Source organism: Mus musculus, chromosome 18 (genome assembly GCF_000001635.26).
Source record: "Mus musculus strain C57BL/6J chromosome 18, GRCm38.p6 C57BL/6J".
Classification (NCBI taxonomy): domain Eukaryota; kingdom Metazoa; phylum Chordata; class Mammalia; order Rodentia; family Muridae; genus Mus; species Mus musculus.
In genome coordinates, this window is record NC_000084.6 from 23,808,501 (window position 1) to 23,824,928 (window position 16,428).

Below are 16,428 nucleotides of genomic sequence, written 5' to 3' on the forward strand. Positions count from 1 at the left end.
CTGGGAAAGACACAAATAGTCCATTTGGATCGGAAAATTCAGTCCATATTTGATTGTCTTCTCTGGTCAGCATCTGAGCTAAATGCCCCTTGGAGAATGTTGAGTGCTAACAAAGCCAGGGATAGAAGCAGCTCCTCCTGCATCAGATTTACATTGCTGTCAATATTTTGCTTAGTCGGCTAGCAATAGTGGTTTGCATTTCCTGAGCCCACAGTGACTCAAAGAAAGAGAAGATATCTTCAGTTTTCAGTGAGAAAACTCAAGACTCCTAATCAGCAGGGGGCAAGGACAAGGGAAATAGCCATTGCCTGGCTCAGGGCTTCTATCCTGATGGAGAAGCAAAGAAAGCAGCAAGCCTCATAAAGGGACAGGAACTGGGGTCACTTCCTGACTGGCAGTCTGATTAAGGGGCTAATGTATCTGAGCCACTGTGTCTCGATCGATCAGCAAGAACTGAGAACAGAGTACCTGGTATATCATCAGTGTGAGAAATGCAGGAGGAGGGATAGGTGTGGCCCAGGAAGGCGATCCAGTCCCAGCATGTCATCTTGATGGAGGTCACAAGAGTGGCCTGAAAGTTTACCCTGTGTCATCTGATCATGGCTTAAATTTTGTTGGTTTCACTTTCAAGGACAAATAAATTTGCAACCCTTTTAGGAAAAATAACATTTCCACAATGAAATATATTAGACTACTTTCAAAAGCTGGATCTGGCAGTGCGCAGCTGTAATCCCAACACCCAAGACAGGATGATCAGAAGTTCAAGGGTGGCTTAGGCTATGTGAGCCCCTATCTCAACACAGAAAAAGAAGACAATGCTTTCAGGCTATCTATCCTTCAGCTGTATGACTATGAAATTCTAATATACTCAGCCGGTATCGGATGCACTGGTCTCTTATGACCCGGGGAGCACACCCCTCTGGTGTTCTGTAAGCCTTACTTCTCAACTCATCTCCAGAGTCTCCCTTCATATCGTTGGCCCTTGCTATTTATTACTGTTTGGAGAGAATTCTTCTCAAGTGGAAATCCCAATCCATTTATGCAATGAGAAATTAAATGTTACACAACTTTTGCTTAATGAAGCAAAATTTTGCTAGTTGCATCTCCAAAGATGGACTGTTTAATTTTAATGAAAATAATCAGTAAGGTAAGACTGAACAAGCTTTTATAGACCAGGGCAAAAGAAGTCTTTTGATAAATTACCAAAAAAAAAAAAAATTCATGTATGTATTTTCCATATCAAGTCGCCCCGTGTCAGTTAGGATTTTACTCACTTGAACCAGGACAGATTTTCTTAAAGGTCTTTTCTTTCTTCTGAAGTAGGAGTTGGTGACAGATATATAGGGTGGTCGAATTGATGGCAGCTTTTAGTGGTGGTGCCCCTCAGTGTTTAGCTAGTTAAGAAAATAGAGTTCAAACTCAGTTCCTCATGTGTCTACATCGAGCATGGTTCCATCAGGTTCAGTAACTGGACCACAAAAATCTGATTTGGGGCATGACTTTGGAATAGAAAAGGATGTAAGCAAGGGACTTAAGGAGGAAAAATCATTTGTATTCATTGTGCACATGCATATGGACTTGTAGCTCATGTACAGATGCACACTGGCAGAACTCTGCATTTTCAATACCAACACTGTTGTTCTGTTCTGAAGTCATTTTGGCATGTATGACATTCTATGGGACAGAACTCGTGGACATCTAAATTTTAATTATGTATAGGGGTGCATACGAGGAAGTGTTGTCTGTAATCTTGGCACAAGGGATGCAGAAAAAAGAAGATCTTAAATTTGCTGCCAGCCTAAGCAACATAGCAATCTCTCTCTCTCTCTCTCTCTCTCTCTCACACACACACACACACACACACACACACAGAATTGACCTTGAGGATTCCGGTCAATACTTGCTGTTGCCTGCCCAAATGATAAAAAGAGCCTCTTCTGAAATACCTTGGATGGTCTGCAATACTTCTTACTTTGTTTTGGTTCACTTTAAAGCTGTCAATTGCTTGTTCTTTATTTAGTGCCAGCCAGCCCTGGCATCGCTCTGAGGTAGTCTTCAGAGATGTCGGAGGCATGGTGAAGACTCTCTTATGCTCACTCTTCACTCTGAATATGAACACTGGTGTTCTTTTCTTATGAGCCCACCATGATAACTGTAAGCCTTGTAGTTAGTGACACACAAATCACAATAAGGTGGCATCACTGAAATGGGCTCCTCCCTGCCACAGTCCTTGCCACTCCCCTCCCGTCATTCTAGGGTGCCCAGACATGTTTCCAGCCTAGAAATGGTGAAACACCTTAAGTTGCCCTCATTGAACTTTACACAGGTGCCATTATGTTAATATTTAACCCCAGTTTTTCCCTTTAGCAAACAAACTTCCTTCTCTCTGCCAGTCTGCTTATGGGGCCCTTAGAATCCAGGGTCAATAATGCCAGCACCTCACTGTCAGAGGGAGGGCAGATGCCTAGGCAGCAGCAAGGAGAGAAGCTTGGTGGAGAGATACCCACACATGGCCCCAGAGAAGACCCATGTGTCTGTTTCATTCTGGGGTATGGCTGACAGTGGCTCATCAGATTCTATCAGACCTAGCCAGCAAGCCCCAGGGAGCTTCCCGTCTCCACCCCTTTGACACTGAAAGTATAGACATGTGCTACCACACCCTACTTTTTTGTGGGCGCTGGGGATCAAACTCAGGTTTTTTCCTTTTATGACAAGGACTTCACCAGCTAAGCTGTTTCTTTGCCTCCCTGACTCCCACCTCCTATTTTGAACCAAGGTCTTATGTAGTCCAGACTGGCCTGAAATTCTCCATATATTTAAGTCTGGTCTTGAGTTCCTTGACTTTCTTTCTATTTCCCAAGTGCTGGAGTTACAAGCATGTTCCATTCTGGTCCACCTGCAAAGACCACTTTAAAAAAAAAAAGTTTACTAGTTTGTTTGCTTGTTTTGGTTTTGATTGTTTTTGAGACCGGGTTTCTCTATGTAGCCCTGGCTGTCCTGAAATTCTCTGGGTAGACCAGGATGGCCTAGAACTCAGAGACCTACCTGCCTCTGCCTCCCTAGTGCTGGGGTTAAAGGTATGTGCCACCATTGTCCAGCTAAGATTTAAAATTTGTTATTATGTGTCTAGTGTATGTGTGTTTGTGTGTACATATGCCTGTGTGCACATGCATACTTGTGGAAGTCAAAGGACAGTTTTGTATGGCCTGTTCCCTCTTTCCTCCTTTAACTGGGTTCCAGGGATAAACTTAGGTAGCTTGGTTGACACAGCTAGTGTTTCCCCAACTGAGCCATCACACCAGCTGCATAAGTACGGTTCGTATGTTAGAGTACCCCAAGTCACTGATGAGCAGTGCCCCACCCCCATCTGCCCTGAGGTTTCAAACCGAGGGAGCCACCATCGTCCTAACTTCATTTCGCTTTCTCCAGGGCACACTACTGGGTTCGGGGGTGAGTCCAGCCTGCTTAGTATGCTCAGCGAATCTTAGCCTAACTGCACAGTAATCCTTCATGAGGATTATTTTTCAATATCCTCTTTGCAGTTTCATTTTCTTCTTGTTTATTGAGCACCTGCTGTTTGTCAGGTGCTGTGTGGGGTCCTGACATTGTTCAAGGACAAGGAACTGCCATTTTTGTCACTTCTGATTCGCCTAATCTCCCATTTTAGGGCAGTTAAACACACACAGAATGAGAGAGAGAGAAAGGGTGGAGGGGAGGGGGGTGGGAGAGAGAGAATGAATATCAGTATCTGACCCTAGAGTAACCCCTAGATCCTGTGATGATGGCCAAGCAGGCATCCATCCATCCACTCAGAGCATGCTTTCCTGCACAGGCAGCCTCCTCACCCAGCAGGCTGGATGAAGTCTGAGAGCATCCCCAGGGACACTGCCAGTTAAGAAACAAAGGACAGCTTTGCGTGCAATAACTTCACTGTGGACCTGCCCACTGTCTGTATTGAAATAAACAGACCTTGGAGTGTGTAACCAGAAGGACTCTGCTAGAAAAGGAGGAAGCAGATGGATGCAGGGGTCCTGGGAGGGCAGGGTTCTCAAAGGCAGTATGTGAGGTGTGAAGAAGGCTCAGGGTTTCTGGAGCCAGTGTGTGTGGCTTCCATCACCGCTTGCACTGTCTGTCTCTGTCTGTCTATCTGTCTCTCTCTCTCTCTGCTCCAGCAGTTCTAGAGTAGCAAGCGGTAAGCAGTAAATGACCTAGGCTGGGCATGGCCCCAGGCCAGGTAGACCAAGTGGGCCTCCCTGAGTTCTCATATGAGGGCCTAGAACTCAGGATAAATCCACAAGTGTCTGTATTTGGGGAACTGATTTTCTTGCCCTGGAATTTTTGAAAGGCACGTGGCAGTGACTTTAAGATGTCCCACAAGCAACACTGACTGCTTCTACTTCCTTAGTTCCTGTGCAGTTTCTGTCCAGGTTTGGCACGTCCTTCCTTCCAAATATTGTGGTCTGATGAGATGCTCAGAATGCCCAGCCAGCAAGCCACTTGGGGCTCTGGCATAAGACAGTCTCTGTCACAGCCTCACTCAGGACAAATGCCATCTGCCTCTTTAAGCATCATTTTCCTCCATACCCAGGGAGCTAACAGCACCAACCTCACAGGGTTGTCATGTGGGACTGAATGCTAGGAATATAAAGAACCCTGCAGTTGCCTGGGGCAAAGTCAGTCCTGGAGAGAATGCTAGTTACTAGTTTGAGTCTGCGACTTTTTACCTGTCTTTACAGTCTGTGATCTTTGTGCCCTAAATACCTGGCACAATACATGACACACAGCAGATGCTCTTTAAAAAAAAATCCCTCCGTTGGCCTCATTAAGAATTCATAAAGAAACAATAAGCTATATCTATTTTAAGTGTATAGTTCAGTGGGTTTGGCTATCCATCACGGCTCCCAAATTTCTTTGTGCCCTCTGCAGCCTGTGTTTCCACTCTCTGCAGCCCCAGGAACCGCCTGAGTCACTTTCTATCAACTGGTGTGAAATAGAACAGCGTCTGGCTGTTTTGACTCTGTGGCATGAGTTTGAGATCCATCCATTTTGGCTGCATCTACAGTTGTATAGCTCCTTCCTCTTTCACATTGAGTAGCACTCCATCATGGGGCACTCCACAGTTTGTTTATGCACTCACCAGTTGCTAAACATTGGCATTTCCAGTTTGAGGTGGTTACAGGTAAAGCTCTGGTAAACATTCATGTAGAAATCTTTGTGGGACATATTTCATGTCTCTCATAAATGCCTAGGAGTGAAATGATTGTGTTTAACTGTATTGGGGGGGGGGGCGCACCAGAGACCAACCTCAAGTGTTTCTGAGGGACTTGCAACCTTGTTTTTAAAAGATGGTCTCTCACTAGCCCTGAAACTCACCTAGAGGGCTATGCTGGCTAACCAGTGAGTGCCAGCATCTGCTTGTCTCCACCTCCCCAGCTCTGGAATTAAAAGCGTGCACCATGCCACCACGCCTGGCCCTCTGTGTGGGTATTGAGAATGCTGGTGTTCATTCTTGCTCAGCAAGTGCTCTTAAACAACAGAGCCCCTGGCCCCAAGGTTTAACATGAGAGCAGTTTCTCAAGAGCAGTTGTGCCATCTCCCATTCTGCCAGAGCCTTTGCCGACGTGTCCTGTCACTCTGTCAGATTTAGAGCATGGGGCGTAGAGGGGTTTGCTTGATGACTGATGTTGAGAATCTTTCTGTGTGCTTATTGACTGAGTACTTTCTTTAATGACATGTCCAATTCTTTAGCCCAGTTTTAGAAGTCATTATACAAGAAGGTGGATAGAAGTATATTTTAAGCCAGGCAGTGGTGGCACACACCTTTAGTCCCAGCACTGAGGAGGCCAAAGCAGGTGGATCTCGGAGTTCGAGGCTAGCCTGGACTACAGAGGGAGTTCCAGGACAGCCAGGGCTACACAGAGAAACCCTGTCTTGAAACAGAACAAAAAACAAAGTATATTTTAAATACTTAAATGTAGTCTGTTTAGATTTTAATGCGGATGGGTTTTTGTTTTACACCTGCACTTAGATCCTTCAAGAAGAAAGGCTGCTTCTGTCCTCTGTCCACAGACTGCAGCAGTACTGCTTGTCAGCTTTTTTTTTTTAATAAAAATTTATATATTTTATTGTATGTGAGTACACTGTAGCCGCCTTCAGACACACCAGAAGAGGGCATCGGATCCCGTTATAGATGGTTGTGAACCACCATGTAGTCACTGGGAATTGAACTTAGAACCTTTGGAAGAACAGTCAGTGCTCTTAACCACTGAGCCATCTCTCCAGTCCTGCTTGCCAGCGTTTAAGTGCAGGCTAAGATGCCCTCGTGCAGAATCCCTGGTAGCACAACCAGTTCCCAGTTCCCGTGTATTTGGATCTGGGCTGCCTCCAGAGCCCACTGCAAGAGCATCCCTGCTCCAAGACTCAGACACCCGGTCAGTGCCCCAATATGTTAGGTTCTGGAGCATTTGGGGATTAGGGATGCTCAGCCTGCATGCATCCAGTGGCACTATGAATAGGCAGGAAACTGTAACACAATTATTATGGTAACTTAGAAAAACGACTAAATCTACTTTTTCAGTGCCACATGGAGGTATAGGTTTGGGAGCTGTTTTTTTTTTTTTTTTCCTATCCTGACAGGCATGCACTGCCCTTTTATTTCTGTGGAGGATACTGTAATTATGTAGATAATCTCTCCTTTATGTTGTGGGCCCTTTTACAGGAGATCAAAGGTTCTACTATTAGTGTTAAAGAGTAAAATGTGTGTAGAGACAGTTTCTAGTGCCTTTAAAGCCAACAAGGAGCTATTTGCCTGTTTGCAAAAACTTGCCTGGAGAACTGAACAGCGACTGCCCCTCGTTTGAAATTCTGCGGCGGACACCACCCCTTAGTCCCTCTGATTTGAGGGAGTGCTTGTTTGTTTTGTCCTGTTAGGGCTTGAGCTTTTTCCATGCCTGTTTACAGTCTGCTAGAACACATTCCCTCCGTATCTGCTGCCCTTCCCTTCTCACCCCACCTCACCTGTAGTCTCCCTTTACTGCTAGAAGGTGGTTCTCTTTGTTCTAGTTGGGACTGAGCCGGCTGCGGCCAGTAAACAATGAGTGCAGAGTGGAGACATCCTTTTGCTGTAACTGGGTCTATTCTATGAGAGGAAGCTGAGTACTATCAGACAGGACATCCTGTGATCCCCTGGTCCTATGGTGCGGACAGGCTTTTTATTTAAATGCTAGGATGGTCTCCTGTTTCCTTTCCTGCTAAGTAGGGAGCCCACTGGGATGACTCCTTTCTCTTTGAATCCCCAACAAACAACACACTCCCAGAAAATCAGGACTCATTTTCTCCTCCTCCTTCTTTCTTCATCTGTGTGTGTGTTTTTCTTGGACCGTCGTTGAAAACATTCACCACTTTTTATGTGAACGGTCATGATTTAACCTACTACCGTTTTTTTTTTTTGTTGCCTTGAAACAATTAACTGAACAACATGAGCAATGAACAGAGACATTTTTGGTTTTGTTTTTAAGATTTATTTGTTATTATTTTTTATATGCATTGGGTTTTTTTCTAAGTGTATGTACATGTGTGAGGATGCTAGATTCCCCCACAAGTGGGGTTACAGACAGGTGTGAGATGCCATGTGGGTGCTGGAAACTGAACTGGGGTCCACTGGAGGAGAAGGTAAATGCTCTTAACCACTCTCCAGCCCCCAGAGGTGTTCTTTAAACATTAATATATGGCTCTGGAATTGGGTCATTGTGATATACCTGCATACTTAAATATACACACGATCTGTGAAGATATGAAATGTGTGCATGAGGTGTTAAGAGGAACAGCTGGGTGTTATCAAAGCTGTTTTCATGAAGGCTCCCACAACAGTCTGCTGTACACTGGGTGGTTTAACCTTTGTCCTCTCTCCTGGTGAGGCTAGATCTGCACTATGCCTTTGGCAGTGCCATGTTGCCTTCACAGGCTCTAGGAAAGAGTCTTTTCTGTCCCTTCCCATCCTGGTGGCCTCATATGTTCTGTGGTCTCTAGTTTCAACACTCAGTCCCTGCTTCTGATTATCCTGCCTCCTTCTTCATCTGTGTATTTTCTTGGACCATCACTTAAAAGTCATTAGGTCCACCCTAATCCAATATCTTCCTCTCTACTAATTCATTTGTAAAGACACTATTTGCAAATAAGGTCACATTCTGAGGTTGCCAATACATGGGACTCTAGGAGAAGGGACAATCTTCAACTCTATGTGAGGAGATTATATGTATTCATTGCCTGTGCCGTTATGTGTAGAAGACTGTATGCATGCATTGCTTATGAAGTTATATGTAGAACAGTATATGTGTGCATTGATTGTATAGTTATGTGTAGAAGACTGTATGCATTGATTATGTGTGAGAACCCATTTTAAAGTGTGTGCTTGTGAAAATGCATAAAGTGTTCTACCATACATATAAAACACTGGGTTTTTTGTTTTTTGAGATGAGGTCTCCTGTTGCACAGGTCCACTGTGAACGGACAGTGTAGCCAGAGATGGCTTTGAACTCCTAATCATCCTGATTCTGCTTCCCAAGTACTAGAATTAAAGGCTTGCACCACCATGCCAGGCTAATTAAAAGAAACTTAAAAAGATGAGGTTGTGATGGAGTAAGAAAATAATGGCTCTTTTTATCCATGTTGGGAATTAAACTTTCAGCCTTGTGTGTGGTAGGCACTGAGCTAATCCCCAGCCTGAATTATGGATATTTAAAATGTTTAAATCTTATTTTTTTTCTGTATTTTCTGCTTTTTCTTTTCTTTATCCCCCTTGTCATCCCTGGGCAGGGGCCATGCTAATCTGTATCGTTCTAGTTTTAGTATATATGCTGCCAAAGCGAGCACATTTTTCTGCTTTTTCTATAGTGCAAAAATGTGCATATTTTTTAATGGGAAAATTCTTTTTTAAAAAGACATTTTAAAAAGTAATTTCTTTGCTTTATCAGGTTATAAGCTATTTGAGCTTATTTAATAACGTAGTCTTCTTATCATTTATGTACACATACAAACATGTGAATGAATCTATTGGTGTTTTCATGAACTGGGTATTGTTGTGCTTAGTGTGATATTGACTATAATAGCAGCTAATGGGGAGATAATGAAAAGTAATGTCACATTGTTTCAATATGACCTCCATGCAGCCTCTGTGACATCAGATCTTGGGCTCAAATTTGACAGTCAAAATGAAGTTAGATTTATTAGTTAGTGGTTGAATTCAAGACTAATTTTCAAAACGTTTTAAAGTTTCTATGTCAAATGATTCCTGGGACTCACTGGAAACTAGGCGTGGGGACTGGATGTGACTGCTTCCAGAGTGACACTTTTCATCAGTTCATATTGACTTCAAAGTTGAGAAACAGTAATCACACATGACCTCTAGACCCAACTCTAGATAATTCTGATATAAAAAGACTATTAGTGTCTTCATTCTGGTAATGGTAAATGAGCTTGTTGATTTAAAAACAAAAACAATTTTCAAATATGCAAGACAGTAGTTGGTGTTCTTCACTCTGCCATTCTCTAGACATGTCAGTAAGTAGCTAACCAGTTCTTATTCTGTCTTTTAAGAGTCCCACATCTTGGGGCTCTGGAGACAGTATGGTGGGTAAGAGCACTTGTGTAAGGACCTGAGTTAGAATCCCCTGTATCCTTCTACAAACACTGGTGCATGTGTGTAGTAGGTAAAACATTCTTACATTCAGTAGAGGCCACGAATCCTCCACATTAAACTACTACCACTATAAGATTTCTTTGTTCAAGCCACACACACCCTCCTTCCTTCCTCAAGCCAAGGGTCTTACAGTGTGTCTGTTATTTTGGTGCCTGATCCAGTTTGTATGTGACATAGCTCCTACCCACTCAAGTGCTCAGTGTTTGCTCTTCCCTCTGAAAATTTCAATGCTAGACACCCTTGCTGGGTATGGTGGAATTCACACCTATAACTAAAACAAGAGAAGGAGAGCAATGAAATACTGCAACGCTCTGTGTGTGTGAGTGCACACGCATACACGCACGCGCGCGCGCACACACACACACACACACACACACACACACACACACATGCGCACTCATGCATGAGTATATCTATGTGTGTGTACTCATCCAAGAGCATGTAAATGCTGTAACTTTTGACCTGTAAGAAGACTGAAGAGAGTAAAGCCAAGAAATACTGCCGATCTCCTTTCTTCCTCCCTCCCTGCCTCCCTCCTTTCCTTCCTTCCTTCCTTCCTTCCTTCCTTCCTTCCTTCCTTCCTTCCTTCCTTCCTCCTGCTTCCCACCTCTGGTATGGGTGAATTAGTGTTTCTCTAGATAATTCTGATATAGAAAAGACTGCTAGTGTCTTCGTTCTGGTAATGGTAAATGAGCTTGTTGATTTAAAAACAAAAACAATTTTTAAATATACAAGACAGTAGTTCTTAGCAAGAATGTTAAGAAGTTGGCTGAGATGTGGCTTAGTGGTAAGGCACTTGTCTGCATGTTTGAGGCCTTTAGTTCAATTCCTAGAACTACAAAACAAATTGGAAAATATCCTTAGTTTACTCTTTTTTTTTTTTTTTCCTGGTGCTGGTATTTTATTTCTTTGTGTACATTAGGCCATGAATTCGTATGGAATGGGCTCCAACAGCTCAGGCTCTTTTCCGTTAGTCCTCTTTATTGCCAACTTGCCTATGAGAAGATTCCCAACGAACGACTCCTGGGCACATCAGTGCGGGTGTTTCCAGAGGGTTTTATCCCAGGAGGGAAGACCTACCCTGAATGCGGCTAGAACCATTCCCCGGCCTGGAATCCCCAGCTTGAATTGAAAGGGGGGAAAGAAGGAACCCGTTGAGTTCCTGCATCTCTGCTGAGGGGTCAGTTAGTTTGGGGGAAGCTGCTGTGTGAGCTGACAGGAAGAGGGCTCCTGGCTTCAGTACTGCCGCCTACAGCGATAGCCCTGTGCTGAAATCGTTTACCTTATCTCAGTGACTGCGGTCACCAGCATGTCTGTCTGTTGCCATGTTCAGGAAATATGTCTTTTTTTTTTCATATATGTAATATGGACTGTGGTCTCTAGGATTGTGGCGTGAGTTTGATACAGATTATCATGCAAGAATGTTCAACCTGCTGCCTGCTGGTGACATGTGGCCCAGGATAGCTAGAATGTGGCTCAATGCAAAATTGTAATCTTACTTAGAACATCATGGGATATTTTTATTTATTTTTATTTTTTTTTATTTATTTGGTAACCTGTTTGGGTATTGTTGACCCCAAACTTTGTAGAAGACAGGGTGACCGAGGTGCCAGAGGGAAGCTTTTTCACCCCAGCTTCGTAGCATTCTGATCCCTGGCTTGAAGTTTTCCCTTTTGACCGAGCCTGCTTTGGAAAGAATTTGGAGAGGATGGACAGAAGAAGGACTCAGGGAATGAGAGTCTGTTACTCAGTTTGGACTTAAGTTTACTAGAATCTCTTTAAATGTTAGCCTGCACTTTACCGTCTCATTAATAGTCTGTTTTGTGGCACTTGCTTTTCATTTCAAGATGTTCTCACATGTTTAAAAATCATTTTTACCATAATGAAGGTGCAGGCATTTGGATAAACACCAGTCTTTGAGAGTGAGATAATCAAGATTATATTTTTAAGGATATGTTATTCTAAACACATTGTCAAGATACCAATCTAAAGTCTTTTATTAGCTTTGGGGGAAAAAAAACTATAAGCAGTAATGTCCATTTTTGCTAATCTACCACAAAAAGTAAATTGAGAGCCTTGGCTCCAAAATACATAGTAACTAGAAATGGAAAACGTGGCAGATCCTAAATACCAGCATGGCTTATGTGTTCCAGCTGCCAGGTGCTCCCGCCAGAAAGCGTTCCTTCCCATCAATAACCCTGGGGAAGTCTCACCCAAATCTCTACTGTTTGGCCTTTCTTCATGTGTTTAAAAATCCTGGGGTTTAAGTCCAGGCTGAAGAACTGGGTTCAGTGCCTACCTGCGCTACAAGAGTTCAAGGCTGTCCCAGAGAACTCAGCTGAGTCCAAGTCCCAAAATAAGATTAGAAGGCTGGGAATATACTCTGAGGTGTAGAAGGTCGGAGGTCACTTGCCTAGCATACCCCAGGTCCTGGGTTTGGTCCCCTGTACAAAACAGCTTTAGTAGCACCCCAGCCCGGTTCTCACTGAAGAATCAGTGAGCTTTGTATCTTGTCCCCCTCCTCATGCCTGTCTGGAAGGGAGGGGGCTCGCATCGACAACAGCCATCCTAGAATCACCCCAGCTCCAGACCCCAGCTCTGCAACCTGATAACTGTGACCTCACAGAACCGGTCACTTTTCCCACATCAGGGCATAAAAGCAGCTGTAGGACGTTGCTGAGAGGACACAACCGTGCTGATGACTCTCTCCTACAGGAGAAATGGGCACTCGCCAAACACTGTTCTGTATCACCTCATCCGGCCTCCGTGCCTCACCATCGAAGGAGGTCTCCTGGGGGCCACACAGGTGGCCAAGCTTACCCAACCAAGCGGGTGCCCTTGGTCAGAGCCCTGTTGAGTCTGCTGATCAGCTAGGAGCATTACACAACTGACATGGAGAACACACATTACTTACCCCCAAACTCGCCGCTGCTGCTGCTGCTTTTTTTTTTTTAATTCAAAAGACAAAGTCCGTTAGTCCACTCCGCCCTAATGTGTTCCCTGCAAGCCGCCTCACAGCACATGGGTATATCAGGACAGTGGGGTATAGTTTTGAGTGTCCTGCAGCTTTCTCTTCCCCTCAAAACCCTCCGAAACACTCATTCATTCAGCACAGTCGTACAGTTTTGTGCATGCCCTGGAGATACGGCAGAAAACAAGACATGCACTATAAAGTTCTGCCGGCACAGATCTTGCATGGGGGAGCGGGGAGGCAAGAAGGCTTGCTGAGGAGTTGACATTGAAGCTAATCCTGGATTGTGTAATATCCAGGAGCCGGGAACAGAATGCTGTCGAGTAACAGGAGAGGCCACTTCAGGGTGGGCAGGGAGGGCATGCTGAGGAGTTGACGTGGAAGCTGGACCTGAAGCATGAGGTGTGGGTGACAGTGCCAAGTTCTGGAAAGAGCTTCCGTCTCTTTGCCTAAGCCTGTGCCCCTGTCGTCCCTTCATGATCAGCTGGGAGCCGCTATCCATCCATCACTTGTTCCTCATTACCAGAAGGTTTAGAGAAGGCAAACTGAAGATGCTGACAGAGGAGAAACAGCAGCACCTGAGCCCCATCCCATTGCCACACATTCTTCTGCTTTTGCTTTGCCTTCTGCACTGGGTCTTACACAGGGCGGGTGAGCAGCTGAGCCTGACCATGCAGTGGTACCCAGCGTGCCTGCTTCCTGAAAGGTTAACCCGGGGCCGTGCTGGGTGGGGTGACTTGGGCCCTGACTTAAAATTACTTGGGATCCTGGGAAGGAGGGAAGGTCAGAGTGGCAGAGAACAAGGCCAAGCAAGGCTGGGAAAGTAAACAGAAGGCATATGGAGGAGAAGAAGAGGATATAGAGGGAGCCAAGAGGGGTAGGCGGGGCTGCTGGGCAAAAGTTGGTGCCCTGAGGAGACCGGCCAAGTCTTGTGGCCTGGGAACAAGCCCTGGGTTATTGGGATTATTTTCAGAACATGGACAAAGCCACCCACTGCTTGGAACAGATGGGTATTTAGGCGAATACAATCAGCTGCATTTCTGACCATATGAAGAGACATGCGACCACTGTGCCTGCATGAATGTGTGCACAGAGTATGCATCTGAAAGACCTTAGCTACTTTCTCACTATATGAAATTAGCTTTCATTCATATCCCTAGACAAAAAGCCTGTTTAGAATTCTAAAATTTTCTTATTTCTTGGGTAAGAGTCAAGCTTCTGATTGATTTCAGGGCCATAGATATCAACTTAATTCTCAGTTAAAAATCAAAATAACAAAAATGTCTACCTGGATTTGACATCTAAAGGATTCTTTCCTCTTGGTCAGTAACGAAACAGAGGACATGCTCAGGAGACTCCGGATGAGAGCACCCGTTGAAGTTGCAGGCAGCAGCTGTCTACTAAAGGTGGAGGGTTTGTGGCCAAGGCAAGCGATGGGGCCTCACTTTGCAGATAGCTATAGAGATCTGTGAATTTTTGTCATATTCTAAAAGTGCATTTTAAAGGGGACAGGGCTGGAGAGATGCTTCAGCAGGTAAAAGCGCTTGCTGCGCAAGCACGAAAACCTGAGTTCAAATCCTAAGCACCTCTGTAAAAAGCCAGACCCTGCAGGGGATGGAGACAGATGGATCACTGGGGCTCTCTGGCTCCGGATGATCCGTGCTCAATGGGAGACCATGTCTCAAGGGGATAAAGAGGACAACAGGATGTCTAATGACCTCCTCTGGCTTTCACATGCTTGTAGGCTCATCCACAGGTGCGTACAGTGTAAACACACACACACACACACACACACACACACACACACACACACAAATAGAATAAAAAGTTTAAAGTAATGATTAATTATCGAAGTGGCAGGCACCCTTACGTTATTTTTCTATTCACTCTCTCTAGGAAGTAGAGGTTATTTGCAGGACTTAGAAGTTTAGGTGACGGAGCTAATCAGAACCCTATGCTCACATTGATATCATCAAGCAGTAGATGATAACACAACAGCCTATAAAGGCCTGGAGTACAGCCAGCAGCCAGCCTCTAAAGCTTTGTCCTCAAAGCACCTTCCCGTGAAGGCCTTTTCACTGGTTTCCTTTGCTGGTTTTGAACCACTGGTGCCTAATTTGAAGGGGAAATGGTGTACTTCGGTGTCTAGTAACATGCCTGATGCCCAACTCTTCCTTCCCATCCTGCTGTGAACTCAGCTCTGGGCTCAGACCTCTGCCACCTCAGAGGCCGCCTCTTCTTCCCAAGGAGTTTGGCTTGCCTCATCTATCTCATCCCATCACAGAAGATACAACACGAGTAAAGTACGTGAGTCTGCCCACAGCTGTGTAGTTACTACACGGAGACAGGGTGAGGTCTGTAATCTCCTTCCTCAGTCATACACCAGAAGATACATAGAAACCTCAGAACACCATCTTCAATGAAGTGCCCTCTTGGGGATGATTGAGTCTTGTCAAGGTTTTTCTTTCGATGGTTTTTCTGGACCCCTCTGCTTAGATTTGATCTCTGCCTTGGACAGATCTTTCCTCCCATGCCCGCACATCTGGGTCATGAATGAATGAAGAGAAAGGAATGAATGAGTGAATGAGTAGGCAGTGATTAAGGAATGATGAATGGGCATGGTGTAGAGATATTCTTTCCTTGGTGAAGTAGCCTCTCAGTCCTGCCCCTCACAGCTCTTCATTTGGGGAATGAATTATACACAGATGAAAAATGGATCTTTCTGGCTTGAGGCACACATTACGCCTGGCTCTCTATGAAAACCCCCAGTTCATCATGAAGGATGTTCTGGGGGTTTCGTTCTGGAGGAGCTGGGCCCTGTGTGTGTAGTCACAGGCTTCCCACCCACCTTCGGAGAAGCAGACTAGAACCTACGAGAGCAGTGGGGGCTTCCTGCCCTTGGCTCGTCCTCTTTTTCTGTTATTGTTTGAGGATTTTTGATTTGGGTTTTGAGACAGCGTCTCACTGTATAACCCCATTTGGCCTGAAACATACTCTGTAGACCAGGCTTTTCCTCGAACTCACAGATCCACATACTCTTCAGTCCAAGTGCTGAGCTTAAAGCCATATGCCGCCACGCCCAGCTTAAAGCCACCACGCCCAGCTGACTAAGCATCTTAATCCTTGGACATAGATGTACTTTTTTAAAAAAAGAATATTTATGGTTGAAGTTATTCTAGGAACTATAACTGCTAAGCTTAAGGTCATTATTATATCATCAACTTGATAAATCTTTCTTATTTTAAACATATTTGTACATACTAAGACTATTCTTAAAAGATTTAGGCTGTTTTATTAGAACTACCCTAAAAAGATTTTTCTGAGTAAGAGCCCTGTTACAAGCTTGAAACGCAGCCCCTCTCCTTACCTTATTTGCGGAGTGCTCTAACCTCGACAATTCTAACATCTTTGACCAGAGAAGAGTCTGATTTGGGATCTGAATGAGGCAGGTGTGAGTCCCGCATCTGTCTGATGGAGAAGAGGTTTGGGGACGACAGGTGCTTCTCTCACCCAAAGCTGTAGCTGAGCTATCCTGGGTATAGACCTTTATAAGGCCTTTACAAATCATCGTAAAGTCAAATATATGAGTTGCTCACATGAAAGGAAAACAACATTCATTGTCTTATTTATCTTTTCCAGTTCTGCTCTTTGTTTCATTTATGTGAAGTGGAGGGAAACTGTATTTTCTTAGACTCTTGGTGGTGAGTTTCTTCTCCCAGTGATGAGAGGTTTGCTGAAAATAGAGATTGTTTTAGGAGGA

At 44.6% G+C, this 16,428-nt stretch overlaps 1 protein-coding gene and 1 non-coding gene across 6 annotated transcripts in view; one reads left to right on the forward strand and one right to left on the reverse strand.

Annotated features, from left to right (window-relative positions):
* Positions 1-16,428, forward strand: part of Mapre2 (microtubule-associated protein, RP/EB family, member 2) — a 141,529-nt gene that overhangs the window by 56,168 nt on the left and 68,933 nt on the right. The window lies entirely within an intron of this gene.
* Gm23207 lies at positions 8,770-8,871 on the reverse strand. The gene has a single exon (XR_003952713.1). It is a non-coding gene; the product is annotated as a U6 spliceosomal RNA (small nuclear RNA).